The sequence below is a fragment of the Equus caballus genome, chromosome 18 (genome assembly GCF_041296265.1).
Source record: "Equus caballus isolate H_3958 breed thoroughbred chromosome 18, TB-T2T, whole genome shotgun sequence".
Classification (NCBI taxonomy): Eukaryota; Metazoa; Chordata; class Mammalia; order Perissodactyla; family Equidae; genus Equus; species Equus caballus.
Window position 1 is genome coordinate 55065621 of NC_091701.1, and position 26880 is coordinate 55092500.

The 26880-nt window shown below is 41.8% G+C and overlaps 1 long non-coding RNA gene across 2 annotated transcripts in view; it reads left to right on the forward strand.

Moving 5' to 3' along the window:
• The first annotated feature begins 22644 nt into the window (after positions 1-22644).
• The window catches only part of LOC106781903 (uncharacterized), a 27924-nt gene continuing 23688 nt past the window's right edge, over positions 22645-26880 (forward strand). The window contains exon 1 of one of the 2 annotated variants that reach the window (XR_011428545.1): positions 22645-23034. This is a non-coding gene — a long non-coding RNA (uncharacterized lncRNA). The remainder of the gene's footprint in view (positions 23035-26880) is intronic. The other variant, XR_011428546.1, reaches the window with a different exon arrangement.

Genomic DNA, 26880 nt, shown 5'->3' on the forward strand with positions numbered 1-26880 from the left:
TTTATTCTAGCTGAGCCTCAGTTTTCACTTTTGTAAAATGGGAGTGTTGACACTTATTCTGCTTACAGATTGATAGGGAGCATCCAACAAATAATGTGTTTGTGGCTTTAGTTCTGAAGGCACTTTGAAAACTGTAGAGACAGTTATCTAGAAATGTAAGATTCCTAATAATTATATTTGTTTGCTCCTAGTCCAAATCAACCCTATTACCTCCAATAAACTGGCCAGGCCAGCTCCAAAGACCATAGACGGGGGAAGATGTCCACCAGACCCTAAATTTGAGAATTGAAGAATGAGCTTAGAGGCCATTGAAGTTTGAGTGAGGAGGAATTTTGTTTTCTTACATTAAAAATAAGGCAAAGATACCTGAGCCACAAATAGCCGTTTCTAATGATCACACCTGAGGCCACTCCTATAGCAAACTCAAACTTTAATGTGAAGAATAGTCCCCTGGAGAAATGAACAGCGCCTAACGCACAGGTAGGTTTGGCATGGGGCCTAGAAACCTGCATTCTTAGCCAGGAGCTCGGGTCCTTCTGAGGCAAATAGTCCACAACTACCAAATGAGAGATCCTGTGAGCAGGACACACCCCTGGCACACACTTTTGTCAGTTTCCCAGGTGATTGTGAACATACTTGAACCAGGTGATGTCTTCTCAAGAGTCAAGGAAAACAAGAAGGAGCCTCAGTCTTAGTTTTCAGTAAGACCAGGCTTGATTCAAGAAGTTATTGCTCTTAGACTGCACTGGAAACAGCACTTTCAAAACACTCTTCATGGCATTGATCAAGGAAGTAGAGACAGTGCTCTTGAAATCTCTTGGGAAAAAGAATTAAAGAACCAGAACTAACTTTACAAACAGGTAGTATACATATTCCTATTCCTCTGGTAGGAAAATTATCTTGTATCCTTATTCTTCCAAACACTGAAGACTAACTTTCTGCACCTCCTCTTAAAAGAGTAATTCTTGCGGTCAGCCCGGTGGCACAGCAGTAAAGTTCGCATGTTCCGCTTTGGCAGCCCGGGGTTCGCTGGTTCAGATCCTTGGTGCAGACCTATGCACTGCTTGTCAAGCCATGCTGTGGCAGGCGTCCCACATATAAAAAGGAGAGGAAGATGGGCACGGATGTTAGCTCAGGGCCAGTCTTCCTCAACAAAAAAAGGAAGACTGGTGGCATATGTTAGCTCAGGGCTAACCTTCCTAAAAAAAAAAAAAGGACTAATTCTTGTATCTCCCAAAAAATGGACAATAAACGTAGGCTGTGTGGCAACATCAGAAATGTTCTATTTTGAAATATGACCATTTGAGTTCTCAACCTCAAGGTAAATCTTAATGTTATAGATGCTCTGCACCACCCAGCCCTCTGTGGAGAAATGCTCTCTGCTAAGTATGGCCTCCAAAAATCCAATACACATTAACATCAAGTCTACTCCTTCAGAATCAACATCTGTAACCCTCTTACACCATAAACTGCTTAAAAACTAGCCCTTGGATCCAAATAATGCTCCTTTGAGGGAGAAAGAAGCACTGTGTCCTTCCCCCAGAAGCAACTGCATATGTGACCTAGGTTCCACATGGAAGGCTCCATATACGCAGCATGCACTTCCCTCCTTCCGGCCTCATGACAAGGGAGGTGGAGGTGTCATTCTAAGAGCAGTTTGGGATTCCAGCACTCTGGAATAAGGCATTTAAGAGTCACTGTTTCCTGGTGTTCTATCCTTTTCTTGTTGTTTGCTTAGCATAAAACCCTAGATTGTTTGCAGGGGGAAATACTTGTTTCTCATTAAATAAAACATTTCACTCAATATTTTATACATCAAAATTCCCCCAAACTGTGTTCCACAGCATGTAAGTTATTAAGAGATGTTTATGACAAAGACTGTCCTGGTGACACAAGTGTGGAGAATGCCACAGGACTTCTCAGGGCTTTCATGATGCTGAGGAGCTCTGTGACTCTCCAAGAGTGTCTGCAGTAAGCAGCACTTCCCAAATCTATTTGATCACAGAACATTTTGAAGGAGCCTGAACAGGGACGATATCTAATCTAGTGAAACACAACAGGGGAAATTCTGCCTTGTAGGAAATATGTATGAATTATCTCATGTAATCTTTTCAGCAATCCCATTGAGACAGAAATTATCATCATTACCATTTTACAGAAGTGAAAACTAAGGCTCAGGAGACTTCCACCTCCTGGAGTCCAGAAATGAAAGCTCAGTGAATCCCTGGAAAGTTAGAAAAAATAAATCCTCCCTTAGACACACTATGATGAAACTGCAGAACACCAAAGACAAAGAGAAGATCTGAAAAGCAGACAAAGAGAAAGGACAGATTACCTTCAAATGAGTGACAGTTTGACAGCTAAATTTGCAATAGCAGCAATGGCAATGAGAAAATAGGAGAATAATGTCTTCAATGAGCTACAAGAAAATAATCATCAACCTGGAATTCCATACTCATTAAGATGGTCTTTCAGAACGAAGTAAAATGACAACTTTCTAAAGATTCTGTCTAAAGGAATTTTAAGGGCTATAATTCAAGCAGAAGGAAACTGATCCCAGATGCAAAAAGAAATTAGTAGCAAATAAAATGGAAAATATGTAAGCCTAAATGAACATTGGCCATGGGCCCTTAACCCAAGTGGGATTCCCTCGGAAATGACTATGAGCCTGAGATTTGTATGCAGGAGGTTTGGGGAGAATGCTCTACAGGGCCGCACCTGTTGGGGAGGGAAGGAAGTAGAATTGGCAGAGAAAGAAATTGAATTGTGATGCAGTCACAACAAAACATCTGATACCACAGAGGGCTCTGTAGCTGGGACAGCCACCAGAGTCGTCCCACTTTTAGAGAAAGGGCCTTTATCACCCACATACACTTATACACACTGACCAGGCTTAGGTATGAGTTTCCCCTGGGAAGAGGGCATAGCTTCGGGCAAAGTCCCGCTCTTCTGCTGAGGACAATTCCCAGTGAGGGACTCAGTTGAGAGCTATCAGCCACCAATACGTCCAGCATCTGGCAGGAGTGTCTCAGTCGTGAAAGGGAAACTGAGGCAGTGCACACAACAGCCACTACAATGCTCAAAACAAAAAAGGTAGAAATAAAATATATGAGAAAATAGCATATAAGTCAGGAAAGGTGATGGGAGTTAAAATAGTCTAAGGTTCTTCTGTTGTTTGGGACAAGAGTAAAGATGTTGATTAATTTTAGACTTTGGTAACACTGATTTTTTTTAAAAAAAAAAAACAGCTATTTACTGATTACAAGAGACACACTCAAATGTAATTATGAAAGATTAAAAGGAAAAGGATGGAAAAAGGTACAAGGCAAATACTAGACCTACCAACAACAAAAAGCTTGGGTAGCTCTAATCACATCAGACAAAATAGACTTTAAAGCAAATAGAATTAACAGAGAAAACGGATTCACTACAAAATGATGACAGGTTTAGTTCACCAGGAAGATATAATAACTCTAAACTTGAACCACCAACTCATAGTCCCAAAATACATTTGGCCAAAATTATCAGAACCACAAAGAAGTACAACCAAATATATAATCAATAAATCAACGCAAAAAATCAGTAAGGATACGAAAGATGAAACTAAGGCTCATGGAGGTTGTGACCTGTGACCGAGGTGGGATTTAAGACCAGAGTGTCTGACTCTACCCCAGAGCACCGTCCACTGTCTCCTCCAGATAAGGTAGTGGAAATTGAGAGAATCAAAGGAAGAGAGACAGTACTGATATCAGACAATATTGATACATTCTGATTGTAGAATGTATCTTTTTAGTGGGAAGAATATTTTCCTATTTCTCTCACTGAAATGCAGTATTAAGAATGTTGAGATCCAGCCCTGATGGCCTAGAGGTTAAAGTTCAACACGTTCACCACTTTGGCAGGCATGGTTCATTTCCCGGTCGTGGAACCACACCACCCGTCTGTCAGTTGCCATGCTGTGGCAGCTGCTCACATAGAAGAACCAGAAGGACTTACAGCTAAGATCTACAACCATGCACTGGGGCTTCAGGCAGGAAAGAAAAAAAAAGAGTGCTCAAAGTTATGCTAACATCTATGAGAGCAAACTGGTATGGTTATTCAGACACCAATCAGCTGACTCTAATACATCAGTTGTTCCTGATTCACTATTCTTCTTCACTGCTAGGTGTAGATGGTAGAATAAAACATATATATTTTGTTGCTGCTCAGGACCAGTGACAACACTCATCTTCACAGAGAGAACTGCTTAGTCTGTGTTGTCTGGGAAAAGTGACTTTCCATAACACAAAACGCTATCTGAAATGGAGTGATGCCCCCTTCTCCAGTCCGCAGCCTCTCTTCTGATTTTCAAGCTACACTGTATCTTATGGATGAGGTAGACCTGTTGTGAAGTTAGATAAGCTATAATCAATGTCACCAGAAAACTGCAAAAGTGTTTGCCCAGAATATAAGGATTTTGCCACTCTTTTCCCTCAGTAGAAGTCATGGACAAGAGCACTTAGAGAAAAATGTTCCAGTGCAGCAACTGTTCTATTAAACATGCACCAAGCCAAGGCTGGCAAATGAAATGCTTGCACAGGGGGTGATCCCTCTCAGCCAAAGATCCCTTGAGGACAGACAGCCGAGCCCCTGGAAGCACGCCTCCTGGGAGATCCAGCCCGAGGGACCAGGCAGTCGGCCCTGAGAACACAGCTCAACCTCTGCCCTGTGGCCCAACCCGGTTGAGAGGCTGGGGAGGAATTACCCTCTGGGATTCTTCTCTATTTGGGATCATTGATTTCACTGGAAAAGAGACCAATACTTTGTTCTCCCACTCCTCAGGAAACAAACAAACAAACATATACTAATAGACACACTAACTTTTGCTCACCAATTCAGGAGGTCTGGCCTCAGTTAAAAACCAGTGCTCCAGCCTTAGCTTCTCCTGGGACTTTTCCTAAGCACCCGGTGCACTTTGTAGAGGGGAAGTAAGTGCTCCGGAGCATGGGTTCTGGGGTCAGACTCTCAGTCTGGACTCTGACCTCACCACTAACCTCAGGCAAGCACCTTAAACTGACTGTGCTTCAGTTTCCTCATCTGTCAAATGGGGATAACAACAGTCCCTGTTTCATAACAAAGTTACCAGGATTGAGTGAGCTCATTCATGCAAAGGGTTTAGATGAGTGCCTGGCACATATCAACACTGGTGATTGTCATTTCATTTCATTGCTAGTCCATTCTGAAGGTTTGTTGGTGTCTTTTCCTGATCAGACCAGCCTCTTGGTGTAGGCTGGACTCTCTTTTCATTCAGGATATCATTCGAGAGATGTCTTGCCCTTTACAATCGCTTACCTTCATTTTCTTACCCGGCCTTTTCTGCTCGTGCAACAACTTATTTTGGACAGCCCCAGGGCTAGTATCACCCCTCGCTATTACCAAATTTAGGAAAACTCTCAAGGTCTTCTTCAAATAAGTCAGTCTTTCCTGAGTTATGGGGTTGCCATTTGAAAGTGATGTTTTCACCTATCTCCCCAAACTCAATGTCTGTGGGAGGTATAGTGTCACCCTGGGTCCCTGCCTCACTGCTTCTTAATCTGCTCCATTCCCTTTCCCTCATCCTGAGTCTGGTTGTCTTATCAGCTTGTCTCCTCAGTGTTCATTGGCCTGATTTTCCCTCTTTCCTAGACAAAACCTCACTTGCATCAGCGGGCAGCCTCCAACAGGCATTCCCAGGCCAAGGCTGTAGCCCTGAGACTTGGAGAACATAAGGTATCTCTTTAGCCCCTGGACAACTGGCACCAGGCCACTCTGGCTGAGTCAGGAAGGAGATAAATTTTGACCTTAGAGCTCCTCCTCCTTCCCCGCTGATCCCTCTCCTTTACCTCAGGCCTTCATCCAAATCCACCCTGGGTTTCTCTATAATAGCCCCTCCTAGGGAACAAACTCACAAAAACGGAGAAGTTGCCTCTGTTAAAGTCTTTGAATTTTAGTGAGAAATTTTCAAAAGAGAGGCAAATACAAGACCCCCCCCCCTCCCCCGCCAATGGAGGCTTTCCAGATATGAAGCTCTCTTCAGGGTGAGATGGGCAGGAAGAAGCACCTCTCACAGTGGCCACATTAGATGACTGCCCACCCCAACTGTCTACCAGAATGCCCCAGCCACACACTCAACACATTTCTAGGCATACAGTTGGTTCTAAACAAATATTTGTTGAATTAGTTAACCATTATTGTAAATAACGTGGAAATATCCAAATAGATGGTTCAATTGTGCCCCGGGCACAGTCAAGCCGTAGTTTAGATGCAAAGCTTTTGTATGATAAGAGGGAAGAGAACTAACTGGGGTGGGAGGTCCCATCCTGTGCCAGATGGTTCACTTGTTTTACTTCATTTAATCTTTCCTCCAATCAGGATTGTACCATTATTACCCTGAGTTTACAGCAGAGAAAGAGTCTTCAGGAGCATAAATAACTTAGAAAGGCATAATGGAGTAAAAATGTAATGGTTTTTTGATGGCTTTTTAGCTCCAAACCTTTTTCCTAATAAATTCTTAATTATCAAACAGATGACAGTAGAACTTTTCCCAAAGCAGGGATTGGGGGCCCATAGCCTCCCCAACTGTGTATACCATTCAGCCCTCACCCACTTCCGCCTGCTGAGCCCATCACCCTGAAGGAAACCATTGGAAACCCCCTGATTCAGAGCAAGACACACCGACCTTTGAATCCCAGCTCCATTGCCCAAGAGCCGTGAGAACTTAGTGTGTCTCTACTTTCTGATTGTCCATCTGGGTGGTTGTAATGACTGCCTGATGTGAGGTGGGCCTGACGTGTCACGCACACAGATGGTCCTCAGCAAATAGCAGCCATGTGACTGGCTCATGTTTGCACAATGAGCAAGTGGTAAAGGCCAGATTCAGCCCCAGGCCCAAGACATCAGAGTTCATGCCTTTCCTGCCCTATGGCAGCAACTCCAGGCCCCTCGACAGAACGTAGAGAAAGGGCTCAGGACTCAAAGGCAAGCCAGTTTACGAACAAATCTGGAATGCTAACAAGAAAGAAATAACACTGGCAAAGGGCAAATTTTACAAAGAGAAGTACTGGCCCCAAACTTACGCAGACTGCTGAGATTCCATGGAGTCGAACAGAACAGTCTACAGGGGAATGGGTTCAATGTGCGCCAGGCTGATGGGAAAACAAGCGTGGGGCTCTGCTAAGCACATTTGACTGGGGAAGCATTGTTTAACCTATCTTGAAAACCTATGTTAAGAATGCATAGTGTCTGAAATTTCTTTTGTTTTGGAGTTTCTTTTTTAATCAGTTAGGAATGTGATATGAATTTAAATGTTTTGTAGTAAATGTTAAAACACTTATAAGACAAACGTATTAGAAGCTTTGAAAACAGTTTGTCAGTCACTTTTCTATCAAAACCTCATCATCATGGGGCCAGCCCCGCGGCCCCTAAAAATAAGAAAGTTACACCCTTCCATGCAGCCAAGAGCAGACAGCAGAGTGGATCTGAGATGTCCCTTATCCGTGTCCCTCTCCATTGGAGCAAGCATCCACCATCCTTCTATACCAGCCCCCACCACTGCAGAGACATCAGTGGGACCTGAAATGCCCTATTTGCTGCTGCCAAGGCTGGCAGAGCAGCTGGGTCAGGCTCAGCTGACACCATCTGGGGAGGCTGGTGCTGATTCAGGGGTGGCACGCGGCTCCCCAACTTGAGCTCAGTGACAGGGAAGGTGATCAAGTGGTGCACCTGCGGGTTATTACCCTAAACTGCAAACTCAAAGAGACTAGCAGGAAGGGAAGCAAGCTGAGATAAGCCAGTTCTTAAGCAAGGTAAACTGAGTCCAGCAGCAGGCTGCCCTGTGAGGATTACTCAAGACTCAGTAACTATCTCTGAATCTGCACTGTTTCTTAAGGTACAATTTCATATAGCTCCATTATAAGAAATAGCACTGTCCTAATTGTTTTTTTCTAAGAAGAACTGTCAAATGGCGGCTCAGTCCTTCGCTTGAACGGGGCCATTGATGAGGTTTCACAGCTCTAACATGAGACTCAGATTGCTGCATAAGAGGGGAAATGATTTAGATTTGAGTTGTTCTCCTGCTGTCTTTCAGACGATGCACTGAACCTCTCAAAGTATATTCAAATAACTTCAGATTGAGGTCCCTTCTTCTTCCCCTGCAAATGCCCTTTGCTCATTGTGGTAGACAGAATAATGCCTCCCACCCCCACCAAAGACATCTACATCCTTATCCCCAGAACCTGTAAATATGCCCTTTACACTGCAAAAGGGGCTTTGCAGATGTGATTAAGTTAAGGACTTTGAGATGGAGAGATTATTCTGGCTTATCTAGCAGGGCCCAATGTAGTCAAAATGGTCCTTATAAGTGAGAGAGGGAAGCAGGGAAGTCATAGTCAGAAATGGGATGATAGAAGCAAAGCGGGGTTTCTAACGTTGGCTTTGCAAATAGAGGAAGGGGCCATGAGCCAAGGAATGCAAGGAGCCTCTAGAAGCTGGATACAGATTCTTCCCTAGAGCTTCCAGAAGGCACACAGCCCTGCCAACATCCTGATTTTAGTCCACTGAGACCCATTTTGGACTTCTGACCTCCAGAATTTGTATTGTCTCAAGCCACTTACTTTGTGATAATTTGTTACTGCAGCAATAGGAAACTGATACCTTCATGCACTCCCTTCCTTCCCGTCCCGCATCCCATCTCCCCTCCAAATGCACATTGTAGCCTGCCCTCGACAAAGCATCAGTGCTTCCAGAAAGTCTTCCTTTCTGACTCCCGCTCCACCCCCCAAAAGAGGTGAGGTGTTTCTCTCAGTTCTGACCTCTATCAGAGCACTGTATCATCATTGACTGTTGGTTTGTCCCTCTCCCCAGCCAGACAATGAACCTCTGTAGGGCAAGAACTGTGTCTTGATATTTTTGTATCCCCTTCTCTCAGCACAGGGCCTGGCACAGCACAGACCCTCCAAAATTCTTTCTTAAATGAATAACTGCTATTTCAAAACTTTTGAGCAGTTTACCTTCTCCTAAAAAAAAAAAAAACAAAAAAGCTATACCCATTTCCACCTGAGATAATGAACATCTATCAAATAAATGAACAAATGAAGAAAGTGCTATTGAGTCAAAGTGCCTTCAGCCACACATCATGTCAGAGGACAATGATACCCTGCTGACCAGCCCATTGGCTATTGTAGGCTTCCTGTGTTTGCCCAAGACCAGAATATCTGCTTCATTCTAGGCAACCCTCTCTAAGGCATTCAACAGCTATTACTGGGTTTAACACAGATTTGCCAAATGTTAACTTTGCTTTAGCTTATTCTGTATGCTGCAATAGTGCCAGAAAAAATGATTTGTATCATTTAAGGAACTTGAAATTTTTACCTGTATTAATAAAAGAAAAAAGTTACCAAAGCAATGCAGCTCTTTTTTCTGAAGGAAGGGAAAAAAGGCCTCATTGAGGGATATAAAATTCTGAAGGGAACAGAAGCAAGATTTTACAAGACTGTTTGAGATAATGTCAAGTACAAGAACAAAAGAACATAAACTAAGGCTCAGAAAGGGTCAGACCCTCAAGGAATTTAGGCAGAATTTCTTTAGACATGGAGAAGGAAGTTCATAGAGTAAAAAGCAGAGGATTGAAATGGAGGAAAGGCTGTTGTAAATACATTTGAAGCTGTTAGACCAAAATTGTTTCCTGAGTTATCCTCAAATCATAGATCATGACTTCTAATTCCTCAGAACAGAGCAACCTGAGTGGAGTAATGGGCTGTCTTTGGGTGGTATCATTTTTATCTGCTTTTTAACTTCCTTTAAATCAGTCCTTTTTTGAGGCACATGGCAGGGCTTTAAGGTGTGTCATCCCGGCAGCCCTGCTCTCCCGGTTTACCATACAGTCTTGGTCTTACAGATGAGAACACCAAGACATGGAGATTAAACTGTTGGCCATAGGGTAGGTGGCGAGTCCCTCACTGGGAAGACTGGAATTCAGAGCTATTATACCACAAATGTGCGTTTATTGAGTTAAACTGGGAATGTGTGATTCTTCTTTTCCATCGCAGAAATGAGGCTGTCGTAACGAAATTCCTATTGACTCCAGTGACTATTGTTGTTATTGTTTACCTACCACATGCAAAAATCCTTTATTACAAAAGATGCCCATTTACTGTCTATGCCGTTTACTTGACACTTAGTCTTGTTAAATGAGTGGTTTGGTCTACTGTGTGATGTATTCAGTGGGGAAAGAAATCATTCCTAGAAGGAACTGGGACTTGAGCTGGCAGCAGTAGGATGGGCGGAAATTGGATAGTTGCAGACAAGGAAAGGAGAGTGGAAGAGGGGCCTGAGATGCACAATGGTGCGGGGACGCCACATGTTCTCGGCAGAGGTCTTGGGTAAGGGAGACGTCAGCAACCTCCTGGTGCAGAGCAGGTCAGGATCGGAAGCTGGCTCAAGGGATAGCCAATGCCAGACTAGATCAGGTCCAAGCGACCAGTCCTTTGAAGAGACAGCTCAGATCAAACCCACTTAAGGCAAGTGACTGTCACAGAAAGTCACGGACATCAGAGTAGCGTAGATTGAGGTGATTGACATCAGAACAAGGGTCAAAGCAGTCAGCTAGTTCTTCCTGTCCTTCTACCCTGTGAAATGAAGAGACTGGCACGAGTTTTTTTTAATGCACATCAAAAACAAAAATGAAATAATATGTTTTTCTATCAAATCGGCTTAAAAATTTTTTAAATATTTAATGCTTGTAAAGGTGCTGTAAAACAGACATTCTGATATTCACTGTTGGGAGCGTAAATTGAACAAACTTTCTGAAAACAATCATAATTAATTCATTTACTTAACAATTATTGGTTAAGCAGCTACATATTTACTAGGCACAAGCCTTTAAAACCATTTTGCCTCCTGTCCTCTCTCCTTGTCCCCAGTGTTCTCTCTCGGCCCTCTGGCTTCCCAGAGCATCTCCTCACTGATGCTCTGCCCAGACCCACCCTCTCTAGACAACGTCCAGGATGCAGACCTATCCTCTATCTTATTTCCCCTCCAAAACAAATCTGTTTGGTGTCCCATTCTACTAGGGCCCTGCATTCAACTAGCTCAACCCGGGAAAGTACAGGGCGTGACATCAAACACACATTTAAATTGAGTAAATTCAACTGTGTAGCCTCAAGAACAAAAATTAATGGTCTTTTCTAACTGAACCCTAAACACAAGTCAAACATTTCATCTGATACTCACCTGAAAACAGCGATCTATTACAATGCTGAGAAAAAAACCTGTGCTGTCTAATTACACACAAAGTCATGTACAGTAGAATTTATGGGCCATGTGATGGCAATTTTGACTTCATTGAATAGTCCCTTACTCACTGATCTTGGAATCTAATCCCATCTCCCAGGTACTCTGCTAACTCAAGCTCAAACCAATCGATGCCCAAGAGCTAACGATTAATAATATATTCATGAGTTTTGTACACAGAGATATTTGCATTGTAAAAGAGGACATTGGGAGGACCAATGCTTTTTCCAGAAGGAATAACACTGTTGTACCTACAATCTTTATGGAGGAGGGGCCTTTTAGCCAGCCTCCTAATTGTTCAGCAGGCCTTGAATTCTGTCTTTTTCAGATTTGTTAAAAGAACTAGGCTGGCCCAACAAAGTGGTTCATAGTGTCTTGGATGCCCTTGTGTATACTGCATATGCTTTTGGAATATTGTCATCAGTGTAACAGTGAATCAAATCAATATTTACTGAGCATCTAACAGGAACCTAGCTATATAAGCACTTTCATAGACATAGTATCTCATTTAATCCTCACAATCACTCTGAGATAGGTGGTAGCTATTTTCAAAGATGAGGAAAATGAGGCACACAAAACATCGAGTTGCATAGTTGGTAAAGCAAAGATTTGAATTCAAGTCTGACTGACCTCTGAGGCCAATTGCCATGGGACAGTGACCCTAAATGACTTGCCTACGGAAATTGGATACGACTTAACAACCTTTTGATTTGGGCTGGAAAGTTTCCAAGGTCTGTGTGTCATCCTTGTAGCATAGATTGACCAATAACTCCCTAGATCTCTGTATCACTCAGCAATGTGAAAAGCACTTTTAGATATGTTATCTCAATGGACTGTGAAAACTTCAAGAGGTAGCAGGGCGGGTATTATCACCTTCAGTTTTATAAATAAAGATATTGATGACCAGAGAGGTTAAGAACTGACTACAGTCATAGGGTTGGAAAAAGGTGGACAATACTGTAGCTGGGAATCATGGGAAATTAAGTCTGGTCCACCCTGCAACACCACATGGAGCAGGCTTAGAATTTTCGTCAACATCGCTAGGCAGCCACCCTGTAGAAGAACCATCAAACTGGGTCTACCTACAACACCAAAAACAGGAAGGCAAGGTCAGCTTCGAGGAGCCTATGTCTTTCTCTTTAGGAAACTATTTCTGGCTCATGCTGAACAGATTAGAACATTCCAAACTCGTACCAGGGCTTGAGTCAGAATCCAAAATATTTCCTTTCAATTTCCATAATGTTTTTCTCCTTTCTAAAGTCGTCACTTAATTAAAGATCTGTCTGTTCCTAGCCCTTTCTCAGTTACTTTCCAAAGCACAAAAATTACATCAGGCGAAAATTTATGTGCTGTTTTCCAAACTGCAACATGCTCACATCCCTACCCAATTGCAGGTTTCTCCAGCATATCTGTGTTTGTAGAGGATTTATTCATAGTTAAGGAGAGATTAGATGGTGTTTGGCTAGAGATCCAAGAACGTACAAATTCCATCTTCCCCACAGGGACCCCAAGACAGAAAACACACAAGGAGAAACAGCAAGAGTGAAACCAAATACCACTTTCTTATTAGCCAGATGTGAGTATCTTAGATGAATCCTATTTCCCATACACTGGTGTGGACCGTGGGGAAATCCCACTGACCATTATTTTATATTTATGTTTTAAGAGTAATAGCAACAATCTTGGATTTCATCCCTGGAAATTTTCCCTCTGTCGACCTGCCAACACATACCAAATCATATCTTCAGAGGCCACAAAAACTGGAATTCAACGTATACAGGAAACAAAATGGGGTTACACAGAGCTACCATCCCGCTCCGTCCAGGCCTCTCCATCCTGTTGGCAGCTTCAGACAATGTGCACCTACAAAGCTGTTGGCAAAGTCAGCAGAGAGTAGAGAAAACATATACCACAGCATAGGAATGGGCACATGGAGTAGCAGACTCCTCCTAATGAAATGGAAAGTCTGAGGGGTTAAACGCAAAGTCAGGTGTGCGAGTGAGACCCACAAACCCTCCAGCATCTCAGGGCTGGAGGTGCCAGTCCAAGATTTAAACAGATGGAAAGTGCCTCTTCTGTCCTTGAGAGGACAGATAAACATAATAAAAAGGAATGTGATGCCTGTTTTTTAAATTTCTCTTTTCAGTCACTTCTCGGCCATCTATTTCCTAAATGTTACAGGAACTTAATGCTACAATAATTCAATATGCAGGAAGATGTAGTCAGCCCTGAATACCCAAGATCCAATAATTGAAGCCTATACCACTGAGATTTTTAGTTATTGGTTTGAATGTTCTTTTGTGACCACTCTTCTACGGAGTTTGAAACTTTTCCAACCCCTATCTTGCTAATTCCATGAATTAAAAACTGAAACGTATCCAAATTTCATTTCCAAAGAAACATGCTATACCAAGTATGATTATTGTATTAAAATCTGGAAGCACATAACCTGGAGCCTAAGGTATTTAAATTATCCTTTTAAAAAGTATGCAATGACATTTTCTCTGTTCCCCTCATACCCCATCGAATCACAATGCTAGAAAGCAAACTCAGACATTGGGTATATTTCTTAGGTTACTTTGAATAGGACTCATTTTAAATCTCTTAATGGAATCTTAGACTTAGAGAAGACACCCTGAGGTCACAAACTGGTTGCCCACAAGTGTATTTTGTTTGGTCAGCACAAGGTTTTTACATTTTTTAAAATTTGTTGTCCATACTCAAAGATCAGGAAATTTCGCAGAAGAAAAGTAGGATTCCTTGCTTTCCTTTTAAAACCAGAAGCTCTGGCTGTGCTGTGCAATATTCCCATATGGCCAAAACCAGCTGGAGTGGGAGAAGGGCTGCTCCCTGCAAACAGGCAGAGGACTCCACATCCCCGCCCCACCACCTGGCCCCATCCCTCCCTGTCCTTGGAGACCTTTGCGTTTGTGATCCCTGTGTCAAAGCAATGGTTCTCACCTGAGGGTTTTATCAGAATCTCCAGCAGAGGACTCTTTACCCTCCCCCCACCTCCATCCTAAATATATACGGAGGACCACTGCCTTAAAAATTATCCAGTCCACCTGTGAAATAGAAAAAAATATGTTACCTCTATTTATCTAAAGATATTGGTTTATGTCCTACTCCTATCACTGAGGCAATAACAGATTCTACTATGAAGTGTGTCTGACAATCAAAACCTTCCATCTATTTGCCTAATTGGTTCAAACAACCAATCAACACAGTGAAAGGAAAAAAAAATGTTTCAAGTTAATTCATTTCACCTAGATAAGACTGGCAAAGTGTCTTAGTCAAAATAATCAAAGCAGTAACTATCATCTGTGATAGAGCTTGACTTTTGTCCCATGCTTTACAGCCTTGTTGGAAAAACCTTAAAAAAAGAAGGTTCTAGCAAAAGCAACTACTTCTGTGAGTTCATCTATATGAGAGCTGAGATTCTAATGTCTTAAAGTAGTCACCTTTGCAACAAATTCAGAAACAATCCAAGTCGCCAACTTCGTCAACCGGTGCTGCTTCAAGTACGGACCACAGACCAGCAACGTCAGCATCGCCCGAAAGCTTGTTCAAAATGCAAATTCTCCAGTCCTATCCCATACCTACTGAATCAAACTCGGGGTGGAGTCTGGCCATCTGTGTTTTAACGTGTCCTCCAGGTCCTTCTGATGTGTGCTAACACTTGAGAATAATGGGTAAGCCTTCAGAATCTTCTCAAAAGCTGAAAACATCCAGATTCCTGGGCCCCACTCCCAAGTACGTATCTTTTTTTATTTGAGGATATTTTACTTTACTTACATTTGTATTGAGATATAACTGACATATAACATCGTGTAAATTTAAGGTATACAACGTGTTGATTTGATACGTTTATATATTGCAATATGATCACCACAGTCGCGTTAGCTACCACCTCCATCAGGTGACACTGCTGGGGCTGGCCAAGGAACTATACTTGGAGTATCACTGCACTATCGCATGGTTCTCAGCCCTGATTGCCCGTTAGAATCACCTGAAAAAGAGAAAGAGCAAGAAAGCGACTATTGCCCAGGCCCTCCCCCAGACCAATTGAATCAGGACTCTAAGGGTAAGGCCAAGGCACTGATATTTTTTTAAAGCCCACCAGGTAATTCCAACATGTTGTCAAGTTGAGAACCGCTGCTGTCAACACAGCCAATCTCTTCAGTCAATTTTAGCTCCCCTAACACATCAGTGTACTCATTTGTCTTCTCTCTGGAAATGTTCTGAGACTATTTCTATCTCAAGGGACAGCCATGGCCAATAATCTCAGCTGTTTTAGTAAGCTTTTCAAAGGGCAGCCTCTCATCAGTTTGGTAGAAATTGTCCCAACAGTCATTTTCTGGCCCATTCTTGGGTTCATGTTTGAAGATGGTGCTATTTGGGGATAACTGCTAAGGGACAATGTCAGCAAATTGTTTTTGCCAGTAGGTAGAACCCATAGCCATGAAATCCAGACATCCTCCAAATAACACATTCCAAGGCAAAAACTAAATGTTTTGGCTGAGGAAGAGACACACAGATGGTCTATTATTCTCAATACCAATGCAGTTTCCTTCCAAGGAGCTTCAACAACTCCAAATGAGATTTGTTTAATCCATTAACTAAACCTGCAAAGGCATCAATATGGTGGTGGGGCTCAGGGAACGCATACTTTAAAACCTCCTTAATATGCCAGTTAAGGCAGGAGCTGCTGGAGGAGAGGGTCTCTCACTGTAAGAAACCACTTCAGGGGCTTTAAAAAAGTTATGATGGGAAGAAATGTAGGTAGATGCCAACGTTTGCCCAAAACATTTCTAAAAAGATTTCTAAAAAAATATTCCATAGACCCAATGGATTAAAATATCTTCAAACTTGAGTTTTTCCCTGAAGAAGCATGTACTAGCAACAGCTCATCAAACAAGGGGAAGGAGTAAGATGAAAACAAAATGCATATTCATGTGTAATAACAGAGTAAAAAGACACTGTAGGAGAAAATATTGATAAACAAATATTTTCCTAGAGAAAGTGGTATGTATATTTCAGCTTCATAAAAATACACTTGAAAGAGGGGGAAAAAAACTTTTTTTTCCATTTTTGCTTTATTAGAACAAAAAGAGACTTTGTGTCTCCCATCAAAGCGCACCCAAGCCCTTTTGTCATGTCTGAGAAACTATTGATTCCTCTATTAAATTGTGCTATATGGAAAAATCTTGACAAGAGCAATATCATTTATTAGACTAACAAATATGTTAGTTGAACCAGCTTTGGAGACTTCTAAAATCCATTATACAACTGCAGAGAGACCAGGATGTATTACAGAGACCAATTCTCGGGACACAGTATGACTAATTTACTCGCACATTCCAAGAGACCATTATTTCCTAGGAAGAGGAGAAAAATTATAACCTTCAACTTGGGGGGAAATCACCAACAGCCGATGTGTCTATACTGACTATCTCAACAAGCTGGTTCTAAATTTCCTAATATTTTCATTCTCAGCACTTTCTGATGCTAAAACTTTTACAGAGGGAAAATACAAGAGGAGGGGCTACAAAGAATAAAATTGACCAGATAATCTGAGCTCCTTTTTGAAGAAAATAAGTAAATATGTATAAGGTCATCAAACCTTCCCCCGGTGCTGTTCACACCTCGTTTGTCCATACACCCTAATCCACTCCTCACCCCTTTTCTGTTCCTTCTTTTCTGTGGACAATGAGACCATGGAGCCCTTTTAAGTCCTCAAATAGCACATCCTACTACTGGTCATTATCTTCCGTGGCAAGTAAGGATGCCAAACTCGGAGAGTCATAGCTCTAGAAGCTGCTTCAAAGTTCACCTTGTGCAACCACTCTGTCTGCAGAGGAGGGAACCGAGACACAGATGGAAAGAGACTCATCTAACAGACAGAATAAATCAATGGCAGAGCCAGGCATCTGGTTCCCCGTGTCTGGTGCTTCCACCTGTCTGCCACACAAGCTGTCTTCTTCATCTGTTGCAAATGTGGTGAAAAAATCAGCCACATCTTAACTTTGTGGTGATCTGGGACACTCACCTGGAGGCCTTCGTGATACTCTCAAGAAGTTAAACTGATCCACTCCCTACAATGAACGAATGGTAAATGGTGAGTGCCCAGGTCCTGTGCAGAGAATCAAATACACATCCTTCCAAATGCACCTCTGGCTCCACCGAGCCATGTGCTGGGATTGGCGGGGACCTTGAAAGCGCTGACTTCGGAAGAGAGAAAGGAAAGCTTCTGGGGCTGCCTGGTGTGTCCCATGTGCGAGATGGCTGGCTTGGCCACTTGCCCAGTTTTTGATACTGCAACATAGCCTAGCCTATCCTGGTTAATGGAAAAATAGATAAAGAGTAGGGAGTAGAGAAGACGAATGAGAGAGCAAGAGAAAGAAGAGAAGAAAAGCGGGGAGGAGAGGAGAGTGGGAGAAAACAGGAAGAAGGAATGTGAGAGCTGAACGCAATGGGCCCTTGTGTAAATTGCCTGAATCCCTGTCCAACCAGCTCCAGGAGCACAGGAAAGACACGAGAAAACTTGGCCAGAAACAGCTCCCAAGGGAGCAGTCAGTGCTCATGGGTGCCACTCACCACTGTGCCGTGTTTGTTGTCATCTCCTTGCTGAGTCATGCTGCATGTAATGCACACATGTTTGTCTATTAAATATCCCATTGCTAAATGCTGGACATCGTAGCAAGCACTAAGGATACTGGAGAGATCAAGACAGACGTGGTCCCTGGCCCCACAGAGCTTGTAAACTGTAATTTCTTTCCCTTGAAACTCTGCAGGGAACTCCATACCAATATTCCACCTGGCAGAGAGACAAGAATGATTGCCCCCAGGCAGTGGTAAATTTGAGCAAAGAGCTCGAGGGGCTGCACTGGCTGGTTCTGCCAGGAACCAGCTGTGGAACCTTCAATCTCGGGGGTCAGTTTCTTCATCTCTGACATAATGGAGTTAAACCTAATGCCACTTTCAACTCTAACCTAGTGGTAATAATAACAGCACCAGTAATAGAAGCTAATATTTATTGAGCAATTACTACATGCCAGGCACAGAACTTGGATCATTGCATTTAATCTCCATATCACCCCTGGAAAGTGGGTGTTACCATACCCATTTTGTAGATGAGGAAACTGAGGCTCAAAGAGGTGAAGAAACTTGCCCAAGACCACAGAGCTAGTAAGTGGTGGAGCCGTGATCTGGAGGAAGTCTGACCCAGCCCTGAGCCCACACCCTTAACCACTCTGCAAATAACTGTCACCATAAAATGTATCTAATCCTGTGATCAAAGGAAAATTAAACACGGAGACAAAACAGATGTGTTCCTTAACACCCTCTTTGAGACGCTAATACTCCACCCTTCCGTACCCCAGAAAAGAGTCCTAGAAGAGGTAAAGTGCCTACTAGAAACAAAGTTTAACCCTTATTTTGTGCCTCTTCTGAGAAGTGAAGGAGTTCTCTCCTGGCCGTGTATCATTCTTGCTCTGTCTTGATCTACTCGCCTCTTTTAGTCCACAGAAAGGACAGTGTGAGTCTTCCCTTAGACATCACCCCGTCTTTCTCAGCTCCTAGGACTGCTGCCACAGCCTGTCCCTCCCCTGTCCGCATCTGACCAGCTAGATTACTGGCCATCCCTGCAGCGTGCCCATTTGCAGCCTTAGGTCCCTGCAGTCTTCGGGACCGGACGTGTTTCGTCTGAAACACCTCCACTCATCACTCTTCATTTCAGCCCTTGTTGGTTACTTGTGTCCCTGTCTGTCTTTAGAACTAAATAAGAAAGTAAACCAACAAACAATCACAGACATTTTTCTCTAGGCTTGTAATGGAACTGCGGGCTAACCAGGTATTCGGTGAATCTTGGGGATCTAACTTTTTAATTAAAAAGTTGTTTCAAAAGAGCACTTGAGTAGAAATTCTAAGTAACTGCCTGCCAACTCCACCTACCATGCCTAGGAACCCAGCAAGAAGGAGAATTGTATTCAGAGGAAACAAGATTTTGACTGCAGTCTTGGAGGGAAAAGACGCCTTGCAACATCTAGCCTGGAGGGTGGGCTGCATTGTGATACAGCACAGTTGGAGAACTTCATTCTAACCGAGAGTTCCCACCCTGTCAGAGGGTGCATACACAGCCTCATTCCCATAGTGTTTGTCTGCACAGTGTATTCGCTGCAACGTCTGAAAAAGTGTTTTAATTTGATGTCAATATTTTTTAAACAGAAGATTTCACATGGAATCTAGATTTCAGACTTGTCTTAAAGTCAGAAGATCTGGAAAACCCTGAGCCTACCTCCCCCTAGGGCTACAGAGGGACAGGGCCTGAGCACTCTGATTAACCACAGTCCCCACCACTCCCTGATGTCTCACATACACTGGCCTGCTTGTCTGTTTAAGTTACCTCCCTGGACCTGCAGGCCCTTGAGTCAGCCTGTTGAATCCTCACTGCTCACTGACAGAGCAGCAAAGGAGAGTATGGACAGGTTGCATGTGGGGGTACATGTGCCACATGTCTTTTCAAACCCCTGATCTGGTCTCTGATGTCTCCCGTGACTAACTCTCCATCCAGCCTTGCCACATTGGCCCTAGTAGAACAAGGCTCACCCAGACGGAGTCAGAGCCCAGCATCCCATTCCCAAATGATATTGCTAGTTATCAACCGGGATCCCTCACTTCTGAGTCCATATGCAAATCTATAGCGACAGAAAGCAGAATTGTGGCTGCTGGGGGCTGGGGTTAAGAATAGGGACTGACCGCAAATGGACATAGGAGATCTTTGGGGCATGGTGGAAATGTTCTAAAACTGGATATTAGTGATGGTTGCACTACCCTGTAAATGCACTAAAAAATCACTGAATTGTATACCTAAAACAGGTGAATTTTATGGTATATAAATTATACCTTGATAAAGACGTTTAAAAAAATCATTCTAACTGCTTTATGGAGAGTAAACTAGAGGGGAACAGGGATGAAATCAGGGCACCTACTTTAAAGGTTCATGTAATTGTCCAGGTGAAATACATATCCACGGGGACTTGGACCATGGTGGTAGCAGTGGAAGTGGTGGGACATGGTCAGACACAAGACATGTCTGCCCGCAGAACAGACAAAATTGCCCAGTATGAGGGAAAGAGAAAGCAAGGATGACACCAAAGTGTTTCTTGAGAGCATGGACTTGCCATTTACCAAAACGGAGGAGACTGTGGGAGCGGCTGGTGTGGGAGGGGGTGGGACAGATAAGGAGTTCTGTTTTAGACATGTCAAGTTTGAGATGCTGGCTAGGCAAGGAAGCTGAGAGACTGAATAGAATGAAATATATAAGTTGAGAGAAGAGGCTGCTTGAGCAAAATTGGAATAACCAGTGGACTTCCTTTGAACCAAGTCACTGAACCAAGTTTAACAAAATGCCCCAGCAGTCTCACCATGCCAGCTGCTGGGAAGATGCAATGGGCAACGCTGCATGTGTGCACACAGGCACACACTCACACACACGTACAAACATACATATGTAATATATAGTATATATACACGTTTATTTTTGCTTATATTCACGTATATCAAAGTATATGTATACTGCTACAAGTGAGGCAGGCACTATTGGGGTAAACAGCCCTAGATTACTGGCTGAGGGAGGCATGTAGGTAGTGGGCAAAAAAAGATATAATCCACTTTATATGCACTATTTTCATAAATAAAGAACAATATCCAATAACAGTGTCACGATAGGATGGGAGGCTTCACATTGCATAGATATTAACCTTCCAGGATTAATATGGCTAAAATAAAACTCCAGTTGGAAGTGTGAAAAAATAAAATAAAAATAAAATTTAAGAAGGAAGACAGGCAACAGTAAGATATTTGGCTGCTGCTTTTTTCCCCTGGCATCGTAAAACCACTACACGGTAGGCATGGAAGGGCTTTTGGAGCTCTTGGACTGAGTCACATGATGACATGCAGAGCCTTGAAAAGTGAATCGACTTGCCCACGAGCTTGTACCAAATTTCTTTACAAATATTGCATGAAAAGTAGCTGTATACCTGTCTTTCGAAGGAAAATAATAAATCAGCCTTGTACACTGTGAAACATATCCCAAGAGGGTAGCTACTGGGGCCCCGTAAACTTTGCCCATTATTGAAGTTTATCAACAAATAAAAGAACTCAATGGAAAGCAGTTTAGCTATGTAAGTCAAAATATTAAATGCACATATTTTGAATTCTGATTCTGCTTCTAGAAATTCATATAAAAGAGATATTTGGAAAAGCCTACAAATACTGTTGGCATATTTTTATTCTATTGCTACTACCTATAAAAAAATAATAGAGTACTAATAATATAAATCGAAAGCAAATGAACTATCTATCAAGTTTTTTCAGTAAATTATGGCATACCATACAATGAAAATACTATACAATCACAAAAATAATGATATGGTTCTATATTCACGAATATGAAAAGAAATCTGAGACACATTGTTGAATGCAAAAGAAAACAAACTAAAGAACAAACGATTGAGGTTTCTAAATTTTTAAAAACATTTTAGAAGAATCTAGTATATGTGTAATCGCATTTGAGAACATAGAATGGTGAGAGCGTTCTGTGGAGGCACGGGCAGGGGAGGAAGGCAGCAGATGATAAAGCTTCTGGAAGAATGTCAGCCAAAATGTTCATCATGGTTGTCAATGAATGTTAGGATATGGGGTGGATTTCTTTTTTTTTTTTTTTTTTTTTTGCTTTCTTCTTATGATTTTTCTGTATTCTTTGGATTTTTTTTTTTACCATTAGAATGTATAACTTTTATAATCAGAAAAATTTTAAAGCTAGCTTCATTTTGAAATTTATAATTAATAAATAAGTCTCTCTTTTTCCCCATCTCCTTTTAATGAGGAGAAAAGAAATGTAAGTGGGGTGCTGATTCACCCAGGATGCGCTTTCTGTTACCAGAGTAGGAACTGAGCCGTCGCTGAGTTTGAGAACAGACAGGAAGAGCAGAGGTGGGTACCGGGTAAGGATGGAGACCAGGCAGGTAGAGTAAGGGCCCAGCAACTATAGGGTTTTTTTTCTGGTATCAGATGGGTCTGTCCCAGAAGACAGAAAAATCAGTTCCTGGGTCTGGAAGACTTGCCTCGAACGGAAGGCGCGTTGGGGAGGGTGGGAAGAAAGTAGATTCAAGGAGGCAGGGCTGGGGCAAGCTGGCGAGGGGAGGTGGCAAGGGCTGGAATCCAGCCTCCAGCTCCACTCACAGCACAACCCCAATCCATTATGAATTATCTGTGATTTCTCAACAGCAACGGCTGGTTTAGCTCCATGGGAGCAATGCGTCAGCCCCAAGGCTCACCGCCCACAGGAGTGCCTGCTTCCTCGTAGGGACATAGAAGCGCCTTTTTCATATGTTGGTTGGTTTATGGTTTGTTCATTTCCTGTTGTAAGAGGGAAGGATTCATAAACGACAACCAGCCCCTGAACTCTGCCTTCTGAATCCCAATTCCCAAGCCAACTTGGAGAACGTCCAGCGTCTCTTCTAATCAAGAACTATGTGACATCTCCTATTTTGAAGAAACTTTGTTAAGTTGATCAGATGATTTACATGTGATCACAGATGTTACAAAATCTAAATGCCCCGCCTGGGTCGCCCAGGTTCTTGAAGGACTTCTGAAAAAGCCCCGTGCTCCTTTCCCCCGTGATCCTGCTCACATCCTCCCTCCCCACCAGCCCAGTGAGAAAACGTGAGTATATTCTTTTCTATTATTCTAATACCACTAATGCTTTGTGGTGTAAGTCTCTCCCTCTCTGTTTGACCACCTGTCCCCATCAATGTAAGGAAGAGCCCTAGGTTTCTCTTTTTTGGGTTTTGTCTTGAAGGAAAGGCCTTCTGGAGCCAGTGATGTGAGCCGTAAAAGAGAAGGCAGGCCTAGCCCAGAGATGAGGCTTCAGCAAATCATACCTTTTGCACAATCAAAAATGGTGTCATTTTCAGGCTCCACCTCCTCAGGAGGAAAGCAAAGAAAAGCCTGGCCAACTTCTGGAGTCATTCTGTGTCTACAAGCTTCGGAAGGGCCCAGCCGTGATGAAGAGCCTTGTGAAGAGGGCACAGCTCAGGCCCTCTCTGGTCCCACGGGGCTTCCTCCATGAGTGAGTTTTTATGCCCAGGCTTGCAGGAGCCCCGTGTCTGGACCATGATTCCTGAGAAAGGCGGATACTACAGGGAGGGCTGTAACCATCCCTGAAAAACATTTCAAACTGTGTTACAAGCTAGCCCCGCCGGAGAGACGGCCCCACTTTGCTTTCTACATGGTTCTTAAGTCTCTTCAAAGCACTCAGTTAAAAAATGTGGCTTCCATAAAACTCAGAGCAGACTATTATTGAGCAAACAGCTGCCATGTGATTAGAAACACAGGAAGCGTTCTGAGGAAGGGATTCTTGTGCTATTAATTTCTTCCTTTGTGTTCCAAGTACGGTTCCCAGAAAACGGGGCAAGGTAATAGTTCTTGTTTTTATTTTCAAAAACACAATTATGAAATAAATACATATTCATTGTAGAAAATGTTTGAATATGCAGAAAATTATAGAGAAAAAAATTATATTTACTCATAATCCCAGTACTCAGATATAACTACTCTTTTGGTGTTTTAGATATATTTTGGTACCATATTTCCTCTAGTTTGTAAAAACATAATTGAGATCATGTTGTACAGAAGTCTTTGAAATCTACATTTTTTTGCTTAACATTGGTTCATGAAAATTTAACATTATTTTTTCTTTTTTGTTTGTTTTTACCTTTTGACCCCCCACATGTTATTTTTAAAAATCCTTATAAATATAATTCTAGTGACTGTGTAATAGTCAATCATATGGATATGACAGTCTTAGCTAGGAATTTCCCAATAAGTAATTCTGGGAGAAACATCTTTGAGTCTCTGTATTTCAGACTGTCCATTGAGGACAGCTTTTTAGCAGTGGTATCTCTGGTGAAGGGTAAATTCTGTGTCTGGTTAATTAAAGGACAGCATTTAACATTTAATGATTAGCATTCTTGATTTTTATTTATGCTATGTATGTATGCATACATATATATGCTATATATAGCATTCCTGACTTGTCCTTTTACTATGTTTTACCTTTAAATATATATTGCCAAATATTAATATATTAGCAAGGAAACGACTTTTCTATAGCTGTTACTTCCTATAAGGCCTTTCTGAGTTATAAAATTGATTTTTTAAAAGAATCATCTTCCTAGAAAAAGAAAAGAAAATATTTCAAAATGTTAACTGTGCTTGTCTTTAGGAGGTGGAATTTGAGTTTAATTTTTTCCTACTTTTCATTTACTGCAATTTGCCAAATTTTCTATAATGTGCATAATACCACTTTCACAGTGTTTCACAAAACAATACGAAAGTGTTTTTTTAGGGGCTGGCCCCATGGCCAAGTGGTTAAGTTCACACACTCTGCTTTGACAGCCTGGGGTTCACCAGTTTGGATCCTGGATGCAGACTTATGCACTGCTTATCAAGCCATGCTATGGCAGCATCCCGCATAGAAAAACTAGAATGATTTACAACTAGGATATACAACTATGTACTGGGACTTTGGGGAGAAAAAAAAAAAAGAGGAAGATTGGCAACAGATGTTAGTTCAAGGCCAATCTTACTCACCAAAAATGGCAAAAAAAAAAAATATTTTTTTAAAGAATGTATGCTCTTGTCTTTTACATGTTTAGAACAAACCACCATAGATTTGAAGCATTTTTTATTCATCCTCCTGCTTATTCAAGTCCACAGTTGAGAAAAGTGGTTGAACTCCAGAGTTTCATCTTTTCCAGAAAAGCCTTTGTGAATAATTTAATTGGATTCAAGCAAGGGAAACTGAAGTTATTTATAAAAACATGAAATCATTTCTTCAGTACTGCCCATATGATTTGAGTGAGTTTAAGGCTACTATCTTAGTCAGTTTGGGCAGCTATAACAGAATACCATAGACTGGGTGACTTGTAAACAAGAGAAATTTATTTCTCACTATTCTGGAGGCTGGGAGACTGAGATCAGGGAGCCAGCATCGGCGAGTTCTGGTGAGAGCTCTCTTCCAGGTTGCAGGCTGCTGACTTCAGGCCATTTTGTCACATGGTGGAGAGCAGAGAGGAAGCAAGCTCTCTCATGACATTTAAAGGGCACTAATCCCATTCATAAGGGCTCCAACATCACGACTTTATCTAATCCTAATTACCTCCCAAAAGCCACACCTACTATCACACTGGGCGGTAGAGATTCAACATACGAATTTGGTGGGGACACAAACATTCAATCCATAACCACTACCAAACAACAAAGCTCATTTTTCCCCAAGATATACCTGGGTACACCCCCACACACAGGCGCATTGAACACTCAGTCTATTTGACTCTGCCTCCCCTGAAATGGAAAAGCAAACCCTCATGGAAGCCATAACAAAATTCTAAGTCAGATGAATGAGCAGCTCCTAATTCCCCATCCAAAGCAAGGACTGTATATACACAACTTCTCCCTTCCCATCCCAACTATAATTTTTAATTCATTTTTTTCATTTTTGTTTTTAAATGCTTAGGCAGCAAAAATGTTTGGTTCCTGTCTTACAGAAATATATAGGTCTGAAGTAGGTTGTAAATTATTTGGAAACGATGAGTTAATTTAAAAATAATCTTTGGCTAGTTTGCATCATATAACTTTTACACCAGAATCATGCCACCCAGGGAGGAGGACATAATTTGGTTGCCAAGGGAACACTTCCTGATTCGAAAAGATGAAATTAAACAATGTTTGGAGAATGTATTAAAATATTTATTATTGTCATTATTATTAATCATAATTAATAACAAAAGATAGCATCACAGGATTTTACAAAGCCTCATGCACATAAAGTTTGGAAACAGGTTGACTCAGGCAGGTGGCTTCTCTTAGGAGGAAGAAAGAAAACTAGAAGACACTAAGAAAATTCTGTGGAAGAAATAAACGTTTTTGTTAAAAGAGAGCAGGAGACAAAGCAATTAGAACAGGAAGTACATAAAGGAAACTGCATGTATTATATTATTATTATTAATATTTCTCCATGAAAGGATACAATATTGCAAAAGGAAAAATATACTTATTTCTAAAACCTCAAAGAAGGAAGGATTTTGAGAACAAGTATAGCAATAAAGAACTCTGGCCCTATAAATAAAATCAGATATACTAGTTTTCCTATTTAGTCTCAGTAAGAAAAACCTGAGTTAAATTAAATACAGTTTGTAACAGTTGAGGCTTAGAACATAATGTTCTTCTGTGTGTACCCGGGCATTGATATTTCTTTATATCTTGTTCTGTACTTTATTCCATTGTTTATACTTACAATTAAATGTGTTATTTTTGTATACCATTATTTTTAATGACATGAGTCTCTAGAGAAAAAGTTTAATTGACTAACATGATTTTCTTTTATGCATAATTGATAAAACCCTAGGTAAAAAATCTATGATAAAAAAAAAAAGCATTAGTGTTCACCTGGTGGAAGCTACCCAAATCTTAGGCATGGGGCCAAGGAGAAGATATCCACTAAAGGGT